Genomic DNA, 18,644 nt, shown 5'->3' with positions numbered 1-18,644 from the left:
CTCTCTGCCATACTTCACAGACCACATCCCTTTTCACCCAACTATCGTTATTCGCCTCTGCCAAGTTTCAGTCCATCTGCGATCCACCCTTGGAACTCTGTGCCAGCATCAGGCACCATCTTCTGTCACTTAAAGCTCAGAGTGTTACAGCCCAGTCTTTTTTTATCTCTTTTGCATGCTATGATTTTTCAGCCCATATATCAGTGCTGTCTGACCGGGCCTTGTCATCTTGATCCTTGTCTGGTCCCTTGGTCGTCCTGATCCTCCTCAACCTGGTCCTGATACCCCAAGTCCTTCCTGCTCTATTTGGTACACCAGATCCTGGTCCCCTTTGTTATGGTCTCCTAATCTTGCTTGTCCTGATCTTTCTACCTCACCTCATTCTCCTCATTCTGGTAATGGTTCTAATGGCCCTAGCTCAAGTGCTCCTGTTCACCCAGTTCTCCTCGTTCTTTTCATCTAGTCATGATACTACCAGCTTTTCTCTTCCAAGTTCTGCTCTTTTTCTTCCCAATTCTGGGCTAACTCGTCCACTTAGTCCTGATACTCCCTCATCTGGTCATCTTGTTCTTCCTCTCATCTATTCTGATTCTAGACACCCAGCTTGGTCCTACCGCCTCCTACCATCCTAATCCTGGTCCTCATTTCCCTACTTACCCAAATATTTTTCTAATTATCTAAATCCACCTTCACCTGGTATGCTAGATCTGGATCTTCCTGGGGCCCTTGGCTTTGACCCCACCATGTTCTTTGCTATGGTCCTCCTCATACTTGTCCTTCCCTCTCTGGCTATCTAGGCCTCTTCTATAGATCCTGAAGGTTCTTTTATCGTAGTCTTTCTCACCCTGGTTCTGGTCCACCTAGCCCTGGTCTCCATATTGCTGGTCCCCACAGACTATGCTCTCTTCCTAAAGTTGAGCTCACTGAACTTGATCCTCTTGCTTCTTGTCATCTTTATTCAGGTCTTTGTATGCCTAGTCCTTTTGTTCCTGGTCCTCCTGGCTACTTTGGTCATTTCAGGTCAAACTTTTACTGTTCTTTCCTGGCCCTTTTGTCTCTGGCTCCATTGTTGTACTCCTTCTGATCTTCCTCACCCTGGCTATTCAATTCCTGGTACCAGACCTAGTCCTGCTTGTCCCATTGGTCCACCGGCCTATAGTGTCCTGGCCCTCTTAGGCCTGTCCCTTTTATTTTTTTGTCCTCCTGATTTAGATCACCCTAGTCCTCCTAGTCCTGTGCATGGTCTTCTTGATGCTTCTGGTACTGCACCCACTGACCCTGGTGCTCTAGATCCTGGACCTCTTCATGTTAGTTAATCCTAGCTCTCTTTCTCTGGGTCCTTTTGAACCTGACCATTTTGGTACGGATCCTCTTTACCATCCAGGTTCAGTGCCCTTGATCTCCCTGGTTCCAGCTGTCCTCCTGATCCTCCACTCCCTGGTTCCACTACCTAGGTTACAGGTCTTTCTGCTCCACTTGGTGCCCCAACTTCTGCTCTGAGGTCCTTTTGCACTCACACTCCAAGTCCTGTTCTCAGTTCTCTTGATCCTGCTCCTTTTAGTCCTCCTTTCTCTGGTCTTGGTGCCCCTGGCTCTAGTTCTTCAGGTGTTTTTGGCAGTGGGCCCCATTATCTTCTTTGCTTAATCAGGTTTCCTGGTCCTACTGGTATCCTCCTCGATCTGGTCCTGAAAATCATGGTCCTGGTCCTCCTACTCTTTGTCTTCGTAGTTCTACACCAAATAATCTTGATCCCCCTTTTTCTCGTCCTCCTGGGCCTGGTCATCCTCGACCTCATTCATGTTGCTATCTTATTACTTGCCCTCTGACCTGGTCCTGCTGGGTGTGGTCATTAGGGCCCTGATCTACCTTGTCCTAACCCTTTTTTCACATTGGTCCTCCAAGTCTTGGTGGAATAGATCCTGGTCATCTTTGCCCTGATCTTCCTGAGCCCCTTCATGCCGATGTCCCTGGTTACCTGGATCCTTGGTCTTCCATGACCTGGCCCTCTTGTCCCTGGTCCTCCTTTCTAAGGTTTATAATTATTGTGCTTCCCATGATTTCCTCTTGGTACTGGTAATTATAGTTTGGGTTCTCATGGGCCTACTTCTCATGAACCTGATCCTCCTAGCTATCATAGTCGTGAACTCCTTGGTCCTGGCCATTCTGTTCCTTCTTGTTCTTGTCCTCTCATCCAGGTCATCATAAACCTTGTATTTTGGCCATCATAGACCTTCCTGGGTCCCCCGGTCCTGCCCACTTCTGGTCACGTTCCTTTTTGGTATTCTTGTCCTGACATTACTCACCCAGTACCGTCCCATTCCTGGTACTGCAGTGCCTGGTCTTGCTGGTCCCCTTAGTCCATCTGGCTTCTCATGTCCTTCTCATAGCCTGGTCTTCCCAGGCATGACCCTCCTAGTCCTTGATCTCCTTGTTTGGGTTGTCCTGGTCCTCTTGGCACTGTTCCTTGTCCTCTTTGTTCTTCTGGTACTGCAGGTACTATGCCACTGCTCCTGATCTTCTTGATCCTGGTACGACTTGTTCAGTTCTTTTTAAGCCTGGTCATTTTGACTTACGTCCTCCTGGCCACCCTTCTCTAGTCATCTTGGTCTTCCTGGCTCTGGTTAGCCTTGTTACATCTGATTTTTGGTACTCTGGGTCCTGGTCTCTTAGGTCCTGATCTTCATGGCTCTCATTGTCTCTCGTCCTATGTATTGGCTTTCTGGTCCTCATTCCCTTTGGCCCTCTTAGTTCATGTGGAACGGGTCATCTGGTATTCGTGCTTCACCTGGGTCCTGTGTTCATTTCTTTGTCCTCCAGCCCTGGTTCTCCAAGTTTACGTGGTGCATGTCACCTTTGTCATTCTAGTTTAGGGTTTGCCTAAGCCTGACCCTTATTGACCTTCTGATCCTGGCCCTTTCCATTCCTTGTGGTCCTGTAGATCTATGGCTTAATGGTCCTTCCCTGTTGTGGCCTTCCCAGTTTCAGTGCTTCTGCTTCCAGTCCCTTGTACTTCTTGATCTGAAGTTTGCGGTCACGGCCCCTCATCCTCTTTTCCATTGTTCTTCTGGTATTGGTCCCCTGGGTCGGTCCATGTGGATCTGGTACTTCTGACTCTGGTCCTCCTCCTTCTCCCCCTGGTCTTGGTCAGAGCTCTCACATCTCCTAGCCCTCCTTCTCCTGCTGGTCCAGCCCCTCCTAGTCCTCCTACCCCTAATCCTTCTATTCCTTCTAGTCCTCATCTTATAAGTTATGATCCCTGTTCCATATCCTCCCGATTCATCTCACCCTGGTCCTTGTACCCCATGTCCTGCTCACCCACTGTTTGTTTCTGGTTCCCTCTGACCTTGGTCACTCTGATACTCTTCGAAAAAGGCCCCATCATCCTAGAACGTCTTGTCCTGGTCCTCATTGCTTTGGTCATCCTAGCTCCCCTGGTTCTTATCCTTTTACTAGTCATCATTTCCTCCTCTCACTCCTCTTCCTTCCCTGGGTCCCTTCCATAATGACTTTAGTCGTTTATAGTCTCCAAGCCCGTCATTCAGATTTTTATTACTTTTATGTTTGGCTTTCTCATTTTGCTGCTGAGCAACACTGTCATGGATAGAAATGAGGGTCCAGAAGAGAATCTTGCCCATCAGAGCTCTGTTTAGCATGTCAAACATAGGCCCATATTTATACTTTTTTAGCGCCGCATTAGCGCTGCTTTTTGACGCAAAATCGGTGCAAAATTACAAAATCTGAACCAGATGAATGAACACACTTTTTGACGCAAAATCGCCGCAAACTCGGCGCAAACTTACAAAATACAATTATATTTTGTAAGTTTGCTCCGATTTTGCGTCAAAAAGCGGCGCAAATGCGGTGCTAAAAAAGTATAAATATGGGCCTTAGTGTCAAAAAGTGTGTTCATTCATCTGGTACCTTAGTGAAGAGACTCCCCTCATGTGTTACCTAGCTGCTTTGCTTACATGTCTCCTACTTTCACTTCCCCTGTTCTACAGAAGCCCAATCACTGTGTTTCACCCAATTTACACCTTGAGTGCCCAAAACACTGTGGCCTCCTAGTACCATTGCCTCATGTAAGTGCCCCTCCCTCAATGGGCCAGATACCACCTGGCTTGTAATTTAGTCAGGTACAGCCTGTCACTCAGATTTTTTTTATTTTACTATTGGCTTTCAGATTTCGCTTGCTTAGAAGCTGTCAGCAACAGAAATAAGAGCCCAGTAGAGGCCGAAACCAGCCCACTTAAAACTTGAATTAGCACGTTAAAAATAAAAGTAACATTCCTAAAATACATTGGGTAGGTGACTACAAATGAATGTGTGCATGAAGGGGCCCCGCATCACATGGGACCGCTAAGTATCTATTCCTGAAACCCATCATGGGTGACTAGTGAGAAAACGTGAGTTTATTTAGCTGTAAGCAGAATTAATAGACACTTCCCCATGAATTACCCAAACGCTTTGCTTGCCTGTCCCCTGCTTTCACTTCTCCTGCTCCAGAGAAGCCTAATTACTGCATCTCCACGCGATTTACGTCCTGCAAGTGTCCCCCAGAGCACTGTGTGCCTTAACACCAATAGCCTTATGTTAGTGCCCCCCCCCCTCTGTGCCAGAATATCACCTGTCTATCCGCGCTTCCTGTTTGCTGCTGCTTGTCAGCTGCTCCCATTTTGGCAGATGTGGACTACTGAGCAAGCGAAATCCACTCTCACAAAGAATGCCAAATTAAGCACTGGGCTTTATATAAAAAGCCCAAAATGAGTCCAGGCGAAAAATGTGATCAAAAGGAGGACTATGAACATGAAAAGAAACAATTTATTGGCATGAATGAAGAAAACATGTATATAACATGATTTAAAATACTCCTTGTGCTTTGCTGACATATCTTTAAAAGGTCATATGAAAACAGCCAAATGCCTTCACACTGAAGCACAAAACATCGGCGTGCCATAACTTGAAGCTTCTAAAGCAGAATTTATGTTTCTACATCTTTTATTTTATACAACAATAGATGTATTTATTCTAAATAGTTTTACTGTTTTCTAACAGATTAGCCTAATTCATGCACTTACTTATGTATGTACTCTTTTAAATGTGTGTACTTTCAAATGCTTCACACACTTTCCTACACCCCTTTTACAAGATGGCCAACACTCTGCCATTGCCTGGAGTCCTTTTTTTTGTTTGCATGTTCAAGTCCTCCTACACACAATTTATCCGGCTGGCGGTCAAATAGTACATAATCTCTTCTATTTAGCCTGTGGTCAGATAAATAGTAAGGTTTCAGGTATTTAGCTAGCTGTTGGCTCAATAGCAGAGATTATGAACTATTTGGCCAGCCTGACTGATGAGTGGTGATACCGAGCAACCGGTCCCATGATGCTTGTTTCCGGTCCAGGGGGTACCTGGCCTGGCAGTTGGGCTGGACTGTTCCCATTGGGAGCAGGGTCAAGGCTGATCTGCATATGGCTGGGTCCAAACTGGGGTGGCATGGTGAGCAAAAGAACTATGGATTTAGCCCAGGTCTGTGTCTGGAGGTGAGTGTCTGAAATGTTTCAGCACTCGTCCATCATCTTGTGTTGCTATTTGGCCAGCAGCCAGCTAAACACCCACTTTAGGAAAGAGCTGGATTTCAAAAATGTTTTAGTCCGTGTAGGTTCGTGGGTGTAACACAAGGCCCTGAAGCCTCTGCTTTGTGGGAGAAGGGTGGGGCCAGAACTCCACATCTGGCAGGGGCCCCTTAGCTCTGCTGCAATATAAATTCAGCAGAAAACAGCAAGGAAAAGAATTAGCATTCATTTTTATTTCTTAATGTAATGTTCCTCGTTGAGATTTTCTGGCAGAAAGGTGCCCTCTTGACCCTTGCTACCGCAAGTTTATTGGAGGGGATTTATAAAAAATAGGGGAGAACAGCACGAGTGTGACAGGTGTGGGAGGCCAGTAAGGGACAGAAAGACAATTGGGAAAAAGAGGTAAAAGAAAGGGTGAAGAGGCAGAGATCGGAGCAAGATAAGGAGCAGGAGAGTGGGAAAGGAGAGGAAGAAGATGACTGAGTGGTAAAAGAGAGACAGGTGAGGGAACGTTAGAAAAGGTGATAAAGAGGAAGGGGTTCAGGGAGAGAAAGAGATGGGAAATAGAGTATGTCCAAATAGTGACAAAGACGGCTGTGAGAGAAGTAAAATGAGGGAGGGGAGGGAAAGAGAGGTAGAGGGGTAGTGAGAGAAATAGGAATAGAAAGGGAAAGAAATATACTGGTAGAGGGGGTACCAGAAGGAAAGGGATAAGGTGGGAAAAAAGCTGAAAAAGAAGTGACAGATTTGAGAGAAAGAGAGAGCATGAGTGAGGCAAAGGGAGGGAAAGAGTGAGAGGAAGAGAATAGGGGCGTCAGGAGATAGAGATACCTGAGAAAGACAGCAGAGTTGATAGAAAGCAAGTGAAATAGAAAAGGGGAGCGGAAACACGACAAGAGGGAATAGACAGGCAGGGGATGACAAGAAAAGAACCATATACCCAAGTGGAGACAGGCGAGGGGAAATTGGATTATTGTTTGGGGTGGGTGACTACCCACGTCAAGGAACAATCACTGAGCTCAACTCCCTGGTAGCCATGGCACAGATTACACTGGCTTAATTTAGGGCAATGTGTAAAGTATTTATCTAGTAACAAAACAGAAATAAAGTAAAAAATGCAAAACAATAAAAATCCAAAACCGAATTAGAAAAATAAAGTAAAATCGAATAAGCAAAAATTACAAAAATCAGAAAAGGGAACCCAAAGATTTTAATTTAGAATTTTAAATAGGAATAGTGCCAAGAAGCACAAGCTACCAATGATAGTCAATGGTTGTGATAGACCAGGATATAGCAGCAATTTGAGGCTGACCTTGAAGGACCACAGGTCAGATATACCAACGGGGTTTGTCCTTATCAAAGATGTTACCTTCTGACTAAGGGCCCAATTTATACTTTGGTGGAAAGGGAAGTCCTTCACAACAGCAACTGAGTTCCCTCCCTGCCAATATAGTTGTCTGCCATCCTGATTTTGGTGCGGGCAGACCATAGGCGGGGACAACTCTATTTTCATTGCAGCCAAAAAGTAAAAAAAATAAAATAATGCTTCTTTTTCCATGGGAGTTTTCTCCCTAGCAACAGATGCCTTATTTTTTTTTTTTTTTAAAGAGAATCCCTTTTCAGGATTTTCTTTTTGAAAATAAAGAAGAAAATTATTTGGTGCAGGGCTCTGTCATGTTGAAGAAGCCCTTGACCAAACAGTGAAAACCATTCACAGGAATCGTCATGATGGTGGTTCCTGCCAATGTTTTATCAACGATCACCAGGATGGTGGTACTGAGAAGCATTTCACACCTTTTCCACACATACTCAAGTGCTAATCCTTGGCTGGGAGAAGTTTGATTTGCAAACTAGCCTTCAGGAACTTCAATCAGGGAAAATGTAACTTTCTAAAACTACTTCTTAATATTTACTAACAAATCTGACTTCATCATTTAATTGGCTGAATTAGGAACTTTTGAAATGTCTTCCACCCAAAACAATTATTTCCCTTAGGCATCATCCTTACACTCCTTGGTTTTCTCCTGCACTTAAAGATATGAGATGAAAATGCTGCAAACTTGAAAGACTATGGTGGTCAGACTACAGCATGATGCGGAGAAACTCATACAGAGAAGCCATTGGGGAATATAAACGGCTTATTGTCAAGGATAAAACAATTTATTTTTCTAATAATATTGACGCAGCATCCAGTTATTTGAAAGAACTTCTTAAAGTTATTCATTCCCTTTCCAAGCCTGTCTTCTCCTCGAGTAGTCCCTCGAGACAAGAATTTTTTGATAAACTTGCAGCCTTTTTAAACCTAAGATCAAGGCTGTATACAAAAAGTTCCATGCGGCAGCTTTCACCTCAACAGCAGATAGCAATGCAATAAGTGGTATAGAATTTTTGCCAATTTCCCCCCACTAACTGTGGACCTAACCACTAAACACATTGCCCTAGTCAAATCTGGTGCACCCTCTGATCCATGTCCACTCAAATTAATATACAAACTTGCTGTGTATTTAGCCCCATTAATAACAACTTTGCTGAATGTTAACATAACTGCAGGCGTTTCTTCAACTGATTGGAAAAAGATTTATTTCTTGCATTTATTTAAATCCACTTTAGACCCAACTGCTGACTCAAATTATCGCTCAATTGCTTGTCACTCTTTAGTGGCCAAACTTTTGGAAAAACATTTGAATACGTGGCTATCTCAACATCTAGAAGCCAACAAGATGTTGGATAAAGCACAGTTTGGTTTCAGACCAGGTTTCAGCACTGAGATTGCACTAATCGTGGTCTCAGTGAAGATAAGAACATTAAAAGGAAAATGGGCAAGAGCAGCTATGATCCTAATAGATCACTCTACAGCTTTTGATGCCATAAGTCATTCGGTTCTGCTACAACTCCTGGCTGATTTTGGGTTTCAAGGAGCTGTGTTTGATCTCATTGCCTCCTTTTCAGACAGTAGAGGACAGTGACCTTGGGTAACTTTTGTTCGAAACCCTTCTCTCTTCCACGTCGTGTGCCTCAAGGGTCTTCATTGAGCTCAACACTGTTGCCCCATTTGCCAAATTAGCACACTCGTATAGTTTCGCCAAGGTCACATAAGCCGATGACACGCAGATCGTGGTCTCAGTCCCTGGCAATGTGAACAAGGTAGCTGACAGGTTCAGTTGCTGTATGAATGCAATAATGTCTTGGATGACCTCAAGAAGTTTGAAAGTAAATTCATATAAGACAGAGGTACTTATCTTTGGCAAAGATCCCGCCTTTTGGGGTCATTCTTGGTGGCCAGATTCTCCTGGGCCCATCCCCGCCCCAGTGACCAAAGTAAGAAACCTGGGCATCATTTTTGACACTGAACTCTCTTTTAGAGACCAGGTAAATAAGGTGTTGTCCATATGTTTTCTACTCCTGAGGACACTCAGGAAACTATTACCTTATATTCCTTTCCAGTTTCAGAAAACGGTGATTGTCACCCTCATTTTCTCTAGAATCGACTACTGTGATGCCCTGTATATGGGACCTAGGCTTTCTATTTTTAGGAAACTTCAAGTGGTGCAAAATGCTGCCACATGTGTTTTAAGAAATCTTACCAAACATTCATCAGCATCAAGTGCTTTGAAGGAACTTCATTGGGTCCCAGTGAAAGAAAGAGTGACCTTCAAAGCACTGTGCTTTGCTCATAAGACTCTATATGACACAAAGACCACTGGTCTGACAGATAAAATCAGACGGTATTGTCCCACTAGATATTTGAGATCTGCCTCAACCATGCTTGTTAATGTACCAAAGATACGTACTACTGGTTGGCTTGGCCATAGTTTTGTACATAATACTTGCATGCACTGAAATTTAAAGCCTTCATTTTTTTTTAAAACAAGCCAATCTCTGAATTTTCTGAAAATTGCTGAAAACATGGCTTTTTCCTGCTCAACTGAACGCAGTGATCTTTCTATTTTGTCCTCCTGCTATTTCTGTCTGGGTATATATGGATTCTTAGCTCCAAGACACCTTTGGGTAATTGCACGCTCTATAAAGTAATCACAACCACATATGGATTTTTAATAACTATTAAAATTGTTATTTAGTTTTCTAGGTAGTTCCATTCCCTAGATACAGTATTAGAATGTTAATCTGCTCTGGATTTATAAATAGAACAGCTAGGACTGTCACAGAGAAAAAAATAGCTTTTGGGTTCTAGTCATTGTAAGGACATGTTAACATTCTTTAAAATACTGTGCACCCTGCCTTGTAGACTACAAGGCTACATAGGGGTGACTTATTTATATTTAAATAGGAGGTTTTGACCTGCTCAGGGGTTTATTTCGACAGGTCAAATTGAAGTTTTTACTCTGCTACTCTGTTTTAAGTTATGATATAAGCTTTCTGCCACACTGTGCATGTGTCTTTGATGATTTGATCGTGCTTAAATTGAGGGTTTCCTTTTTTTTTGTGTCAAATCGTGTCCCCCAGTTTCTTTGCTCATATGATTGTGCAGGTAGTAGGCTCCTTTTGCCAAAGTATGTTATTTAAATTACTATGAAATTGTATCACTTTATGACATCAACCTAGTATTTTAGATTTTGGGTCGGACTACTTGTTTTTGCCTTGATGATGGTATTATCTGGGAAAATTGGAACCTGTAATCACTTTTTAGTGTTTTATTGGCTTTTAAATACTTGTACTATTTTAACATTGTGATGCAGATGTTTTAGAAACCTTGCCACCTAAATGTTAATTTATGCACCGGGGACAATGGTGGACTATGGTAGGCTACGGCCTATGATTGACTTTTTATTGCCAGTATCTATGGCTTTAGAAAAGCTATTTTTATTCCAAACTCCATTTTAAGCCAGCGTGGTGCTTTGCAAAGCACAATGATAATGAACACACTTTCTTTTTCTACTATTTTATTTGTAACTTTTATGACCTATGGTCGAAATAAAGTATGATTTGATTTACTCTGCTACAGTCAGACTACACAGGGTTGACCTAAAGCCAAGTTTTACACTGTCAATGTAGTGGATGGCACAGTAGGTGTAGCAATCAACTACTGACAGTAAACCTACGTGACCTGGATACATTTAGTACCATGTACTAGAGACTAATAAATAATTTAAACATGCCAATTAGGAATACGCCAAGTGGGGGCACAGATACTGTAACACTAGTTATAAGGATTAAAGAGCAGTTAAAGCCGGCACAAATATAGGATCCAGCATGTTAGACCTGACATGCTGACGTAAAGTTTCCCCAAACATTTGTGCTTTTTCTAGCAGCTTTTGCTGATTCTCCCTTAGTGGCCTTAGGGACCTAGGCACTTTCCCACTGTAAGTACAGTGTAAAAGTGCGCGCGCACCTTCATATGTTGGGAAGTGGAGCTGGCCAGTGTGTGCATGCATGCCCACTGGTGTTTTAAACATGTATCCCACCTGTCTTGGCAGGCCTGTGTGCACACTTGCACCTATGGTACTTTTAAAAATGTGTCCAGCCTGCCAATGCAGGCTATGTGCAAAAGGGCATGTATGCTCAGAGAGTGAAGAATACCCATGTGTGTTTTCACTACATATGAGAGAGGACCTACCCATAGGTTAACATGGGGGAAGTGTTACAGTTACTCCTAGCTGCAATAGTGGATTGCAGCGGAGCAGCCTCACAATGTTTATTGTCATTGGATTTGTCCTGACAAACCCCTTTCTATTGTAAAGATATTTTTGTCAATAATCATTGAGACATGCCACTTCTAGAAAGTGTCCATTTTTCTGCCTTAAAATACGTTGTGTGTCTTTGCATTTGACTCAAGTCCACACTGGAGGATAGGGGAGCCCATCAGTGCATTTCCCAGTGACAGGTATAAAACTAGGGGGTGTTGATGGTAAACTTCACTCCCCCAGCAAAGCGCGCAGAGTTTTGCCATGCCGCACTCCGCTTGGAGCACCGAGTTTGATGAAAAGTCCACTAGCTGTCACATGGCAGAGTTTACCCCTCACCACTCCTATCACTCTTGCACTGGAAAGAGGTGACACCCACATGAAACCAGAAAAAACATATGATGTGCTTCAACCATGTTTGTGAAATGCGCCAAATCCACAGCAGACAAGAGACCATTGAAGCAGCATACTTCTACCTTCAGAGACTGGCCATAGAATGAAAGAAAGACTACGGTAGTCCAGCTGTGGAAACGGTAGTGATTAAATTATCACACATGAAAAGGCCATTTTTGAAAGCCAACATAAACAGTCAAATGCAAGAGGATTTATAATTAGATTTGTATTTTATGTTTCTTGCTTTTTATTGTTAGTAGAATAATATTCCACTTCGTTTGACTAGTAACATAAAACTTATGATAAATCGTTCACAAAATAGTAGATAGCGTTCTATGCCATATTATGACATTAGAGAGATTGCAAGAGTTTTTACATTTCATTATTACAATAGGTATTATCTATGCATTTGTAGGTCGAGCAGTCTCACCCATGATCACTGGGTATTTCTGTTCGTGCTCTTTGCAATGGTAGGTCTACTGTCCTCATTTTCTATGTCAGTGATTTTACTCCATGTCTCCACGTCCATTCATACCATGTCACTGTCTAACTTCAATGTACATACATTATTAAAACATAAAGAAGGACTATACATATAATTAACTATTCTTTTGGTAGGGATAAACCAATGAAGTCACCGTGAACTAGTGTACTTCCAATGCACTTTAATAATAAATAGGAATAGTTCCTAACTTAAAACATCATTGCATTATTATATATGGGTACGGTGTCTTTTAGTATACATGACATGGTTATATTCAAACTCTTTCAACTTTTGCTTTTGCTTTATCAAATGACCAATCCCACTTAAATATTTCTTCTGTCCAAAACATGATGTTTAAACAATAAAAATCAAGAATACAAGTCAGTCTCATTTGAAACAAATGGCAACTGTTATGTGTCAAAGATGGTGACCTCCTTGGCATACTTTGCCATCCTCTCCAGTCTTGTTTGTGTGGCACATTGTCACCTCCCCTTGCTGTTGCCTGCTGGTGTGATGTGTTTGTCAATCAATCAATCATTTTAAAGCGCAACACTATCACCCCTAGGGGTATCTGGGAGCGGAAGATGCTACGTCTGCTTCGAATGACCAAGTCTTGAGTTGCTTTCTGAAGACTGCCAGGGAGGGTGCTGGTCGGAAGTGGAGGTCATTCCAAGCTTTGGCGGTGGGTGCAATGGATGCAGGGGACTTGGGCGAGGACAAGTGAAGAGGAGTGCAGGTGTCTTGAGGGAAGATAGAAGTTCAGCCGGTGGTTGATGTAGGACGGTTTGTGGAGGGCTTTGTAGGCGTGTGTGAGTGTCTTGAACTGACATCCTTTCTAGACAGGGAGCCAGTGGAGTTTCCTGAAGAGAGGAGTGATATGGGTGTGCTTGGGGAGGCCCAGGATAAGTCTGGCTCCTGTATTCTGTATTGTCTGAAGTCTTCGGAGGATCTGGGAGGGGATGCCAGTGTATAGCACTTTGTCGCTGTGGAAACAGGAGGAGGTGAGTGCATTGACTTGTTGCTTCATGGTCAGTTGGCTGTCCAAGATTATGCTGAGGTTGCAAGTGTGGTCAGCCGGTGTGGGAGTGGGTCCGAGTTCTTCCGGCCACCAGCTGTGGTCCCAAACAGAGGTGTTCTTTCCAAAGATCAATACCTCGGTTTTGTCGGAGTTCAATTTGAGGCAGCGGTCTCTCATCCAGTCAGCTATGCCGGTCACGCCGTTGCAGAAGTTGGTTTGGGCATTAGAGGGGTCTTTGGTGAGTGAGAGGACAATCTAGATGTTGAGTCCGTGGGCTCTGACGATGTCTGCGAGAGGGGCCATGTAGATGTTGAACAGCGTGGGGCTTAGCGATGATCCGTAGAGCACACTGCATTTGATGTTCTTGGGAGAGGGGGAGAATGGAGGTAGGCGGATGCTCTGATGAGTCCTGAGAGGAATGAGGTGATCCACTTCAGGGCGTGTTGTTGAATGCCGATGTTGTAGAGTCTGTCAATAAGGATGTGTAGGAAGTTGGCTCTGTATATACTATTTCAAAGTAAGAAATAGTGTGCACAGAGTCCAAGGGTTCCCCTTAGAGGTAAGATAGTGGCAAAAACAGATAATTCTAATGCTCTATTTTGTGGTAGTGTGGTCGAGCAGTAGGCTTATCAGAGGGTAGTGTTAAGCATTTGTTGTACACACACAGGCAATAAATGGGGAACACACACTCAAAGACAAATTCCAGGCCAATAGGTTTTTATATAGAAAAATATATTTTCTTAGTTTATTTTAAGAACCACAGGTTCAAGATTTACAAACAATACTTTAAATGAAAGGTATTTCACTCAGGTATTCTAGGAACTTTGAATAATCACAATAGCATGTACAGTTTTGACAAAAATGGCAATAAGCTATTTTCAAAATGGACACAGTGCAAAAATCAACAGTTCCTGGGGGAGGTAAGTAAATGTTAAGTTCACAGGTAAGTAAAACACTTAAAGGGTTCAAAGTTGGGTCCAAGGTAGCCCACCGTTGGGGGTTCAAGGCAACCCCAAAGTTACTAAACCAGCAGCTCAGGGCCGGACAGGTGCAGAGGTCAAAGTGGTGCCCAAAACACATAGGCTTTAATGGAAACAGGGGTGCCCCGGTTCCAGTCTGCCAGCAGGTAAGTAACTGCGTCCTCGGAGGGCAGACCGGGGGGCGGGGTTTGTAGGGCACCGGGGGGACACAAGCAGGCACAGAAAGTACACCCTCAGCGGCACAGGGGCGGGCGGGTGCAGAGTGCAAACAGGCGTCGGGTTTCATATAGGAATCAATGGCGAGACCCGGGGGTCTCTTCAGCGATGCAGGCAGGCACAGGGGGGCTCCTCTGGGTAGCCACCATCTGGGCTAGGCAGAGGGTCGCCTGGGGGCCGCTCCTGTACTGGAGTTCGGTTCCTTCAGGTCCTGGGGTCTGCGGGTGCAGTGCTGGTTCCAGGCGTCAGGTTCCTTGTTACAGGCAGTCGCGGTCAAAGGGAGCCTCTGGATTTCCTCTGCAGGCATCGCTGTGGGGGTTCAGGGGGGTCAACTCTGGCCACTCACGGGCTCGCAGTCGCCGGGGAGTCCTCCCTGTAGTGTTAGTTTTCTGCAGGTCGAGCCGAGGGTATCGGGTGCAGAGTGGAAAGTCTCATGCTTCCGGCGGGAAACGTGTGGTCTTTAAAAGTTGCTTCTTTGTTGCAGAAAGTTGTAGTTTCTTGAACAGGGCCGCTGTTCTCAGGAGCTTCTTGGTCCTTTAGATGCAGGGTAGTCCTCTGAGGCTTCAGAGGTCGCTGGACCCTGTTGGATGCATCATTCTTTTCTTCGAAGTAGGGAGACAGGCCGGTGGGGCTGGGGCCAAATCAGTTGTCGTCTCCGTCTTCACTGCAGGGCTTCAGGTCAGCAGTCCTTCTTCTTCTTTAGGTTGCAGGAATCTAGTTTCCTAGGTTCGTGGGAGCCCCTAAATACTGAATTTAGGGGTGTGTTTAGGTCTGGGAGGGCAGTAGCCAATGGCTACTGTCCTTGAGGGTGGCTACACCCTCTTTGTGCCTCCTGCCTGAGGGGAGCGGGGGCACCTCCCTAATCCTATTGGGGGAATCCTCCTTCTACAAGATGGAGGATTTCTAAAAGTAAGAGTCACCTCAGCTCAGGACACCTTAGGGGCTGTCCTGATTGGGGGGCTGACTCCTCCTTGTTTTTCTCATTATCTCCCCTGGACTTGCCGCCAAAAGTGGGGGCTGTTTCCATTGTAACACGAAGCCTGAGCCTTTGAGGCTCACTGCTAGGTGTTACAGTTCCTGCACGGGGAAGGTGTGAAGCACCTCCACCCAGAGCAGGCTTTTGTTTCTGTCATCAGAGAGCACAAAGGCCCTCACCACATGGGATCAGAAACTCATCTCTCAGCAGCAGGCTGGCACAGACCAGTCAGTCCTGCACTGAAGAATTGGGTAAAATACAGGGGGCATCTCTAAGATGCCCTCTGTGTGCATTTTTTAATAAATCCAATACTGGCATCAGTGTGGGTTTATTATTCGGAGAAGTTTGATACCAAACTTCCCAGTATTCAGTGTAGCCATTATGGAGCTGTGGAGTTCGTTTTTGACAAACTCCCAGACCATATACTTAATATGGCCACACTGTACTTACAATGTCTCAGAATAGACTTAGACACTGTAGGGGCATATTGCTCATGCAGCTATGCCCTCACCTTTGGTATAGTGCACCCTGCCTTAGGGCTGTAAGGCCTGCTAGAGAGGTTACTTACCTATGCCACAGGCAGTATTTTGTGGGCATGGCATCCTGAGGGGGATGCCATGTCGACTTTGTCTTTTTCTCCCCACCAACACACACAATCTACAATGGCAGTGTGCATGTGTTAGGTGAGGGGTCCCTTAGGGTGGCACAACATATGCTGCAGCCCTTAGGGACCTTTCCTGGTAACAGGGCCCTTGGTACCACTGGTACCTTTTACAAGGGACTTATCTGTGTGCCAGGGGTGTGCCAATTGTGGAAACAATGGTACATTTTAGGTGAAAGAACACTGGTGCTGGGGCCTGGTTAGCAGGTTCCCAGCACACTTCTCAGTCAAGTCAGCATCAGTATCAGGCAAAAGTGGGGGGTAACTGCAACAGGGAGCCATTTCCTTCCACAAGCCCTCCCCCCCCCCAGCCCACAGGCCAGGAGACTCAGCCAAAGCTGGGAGAGTCTTCCTAGTCTGTGAGGCGAGGAAGAGTAGGGGATGTAGGCTGGTTTGTTGCAGGGCCTACTCTGCCTTCCATCCTCCTGTTCAGGTTATTCCCTCTGGGGAACTGACCCACTTCCACAGTGATAGGACCTAGTCTGAATTGCCTCTTGTCTGTGCTTTTAATGTCTTTACCCATTCTCTCTATTTTGGGGTTAGAGGTATCCACCTCTGCTAATCTTATCTTAGCCAGGGTCATCCCAAGCTCACCCAAAGAGGTTACCCAGAGCTGGGGTAACCCCACCATGACCAACCGGGTCAGGGGGCCTAACTTGCTATTTGGCATGGGGTCAGAACACCATGCTAAGGATAGTGCAGCCATAAAGGCTAACACCCAGCAGAGGCCACTGACAGCTGTCAGTGCCTAGAACCACACCTTTAGCTCTTCACCTACAAGGGAAGGGGGTAAGTTACAGGCTTCTTTTGGTTCAGGGAGCCTGTCTGCTGTGTGCGAGTTCGGGGTTACCACATCTTGTAGTAAACACCCTTCTTCCACTCTTTCTTCTGTTAGCTGAGGAGCCACCCACTCAGGCTTAACAGTTGCCTGACTTGCCGGGACTTCTTGTGGGTCAGGTTGGACTTTACCAGTGCCACTTTTGGAGTTCTCCCCTACTGGAGCAGAATCTCCTTGGCTTGCTGGAACCTTGGCTAAATGTTGTCCACCCTTCCTACACTGTTTTCTTGCCTTTTTCTTCTGGGACCTACTTGCAGTTACTGCAGGGGCAGGACCTCCAGAATCCTTGGGAGAGGACTGGCACTGGACCAGTTCCTCTCTTGGGCTCTGACTAACCTCTGGGTAGTCATTTCCAAGGAGACAATCAAGGGGGATGTCTGTACTGACTACCACCCTTCTCCAGCTAAAAGTCCCACCCACTTCTGTGGGCACAAAAGCAACAGGCCTATCAGTGGCCCTGTCTGGGCTAACTCTTACTCTGGCTTTTTCACCTGGGATGCACTAGTTTGAGAACACTAGCCTATCATGCACAATAGTGTGACTGTCACAAGTGTCTCTCAGGGCAGTGGCTGGGATTCCATTCACCAGTAGGTGGTGGAAGTGTCTACTTCCCTCTGGAATCTCCAACTCACCTGTTGGGCCCTTTTTCTAGTTGAAGGCTATGAAGACCTCCTCATCTGAGGAGTCATCCCCAATGGCTACACTGGTCACCCCTGGGATTTTGCTATGGGGTTTGTTTTTCGGACAAGAAGTGTCCTTGATGTGGTGCCCTGTCTGTCTACAATTTTGGCACCATGCCTTAGAGGCATCCCAGTTCTTACCCTGGTACCCACCTTTGTTTTGGGTTGTGTCTTGGGGCCCACCCAACTGGTCTGGTTTTTGGGGGCCTACAGAGGACTCTTTTTCTTTATTTCTAGTGTCACCCCCTTTCTCCTGGGGAGGTTTTATAACCCCTTTCTTTTGGTCACCCCCAGTGGAAGTTTTGGTTACCCTAGTCTTGACCCAGTGGTCTACCTTCTTTCCCAATTCTTGGGGAGAAATTTGACCTAGGTCTACCAGATACTGATGCAACTTTTCATTGAAGCAGTTACTTAAAATGTGATCTTTCATAAACAAATTATAAAGCCCAACATAGTCATGCACTTCATTTCCAGTTACCCAACCATCCGGTGTTTTCACTTAGTAGTCTACAAAATCAACCCTGGTCTGGCTTGAGGATTTTTGAGTCCCCCTGAACCTAATCCTGAACTCCTCAGTGGAGAATCCAAAGCCCTCAATCAGGGTAGCCTTCATGAGGTCATAAGATTCTGCATCTTTACCAGAGAGTGTGAGGAGTCTATCCCTACACTTTCCAGTGAACATTTCCCAAAGGAGAGCTCCCCAGTGAGATCTGTTTACTTTTCTGGTTGCACAAGCCCTCTGAAAAGCTGTGAACCATTTGATGATTTCATCACCATCTTCATATTTTGTTGCAATCCCTTTGGGGATTTTTAGGATGTCAGTATTCGCTCTGACCCGATTTAAGTTGCTGCCACCATTGATGGGAGCTTAGCCCATCTCTTGTCTTTCCCTTTCTATGGCTAGGAGCTGTTTCTCCAAAGCCAATCTTTTGGCCATCCTGGCTAACAGGAGGTCATCTTCATTGAGGCTGCCCTCAATGCTTCCAGAGTTGCTGGACTCCCCTTTGGGAGAAGCAGCACCTCTGACTATCACTTGTGGAGTCAGGGTTGGAGGAACCCTGGTCTCCCTAACTAGGACTGGAGGGGTGAAATTGTCCTCCACATCACTAGCTTCCTCCTCTGTAAGGTTACCTTCAGAGGGGTTGTCTCTAGCAAACTCTGCCGAGAGCTCCTGGAGCTGTAC

The sequence above is a fragment of the Pleurodeles waltl genome, chromosome 9 (assembly GCF_031143425.1).
Source record: "Pleurodeles waltl isolate 20211129_DDA chromosome 9, aPleWal1.hap1.20221129, whole genome shotgun sequence".
Lineage (NCBI taxonomy): Eukaryota > Metazoa > Chordata > Amphibia > Caudata > Salamandridae > Pleurodeles > Pleurodeles waltl.
This window is presented reverse-complemented; position numbering follows the sequence as displayed.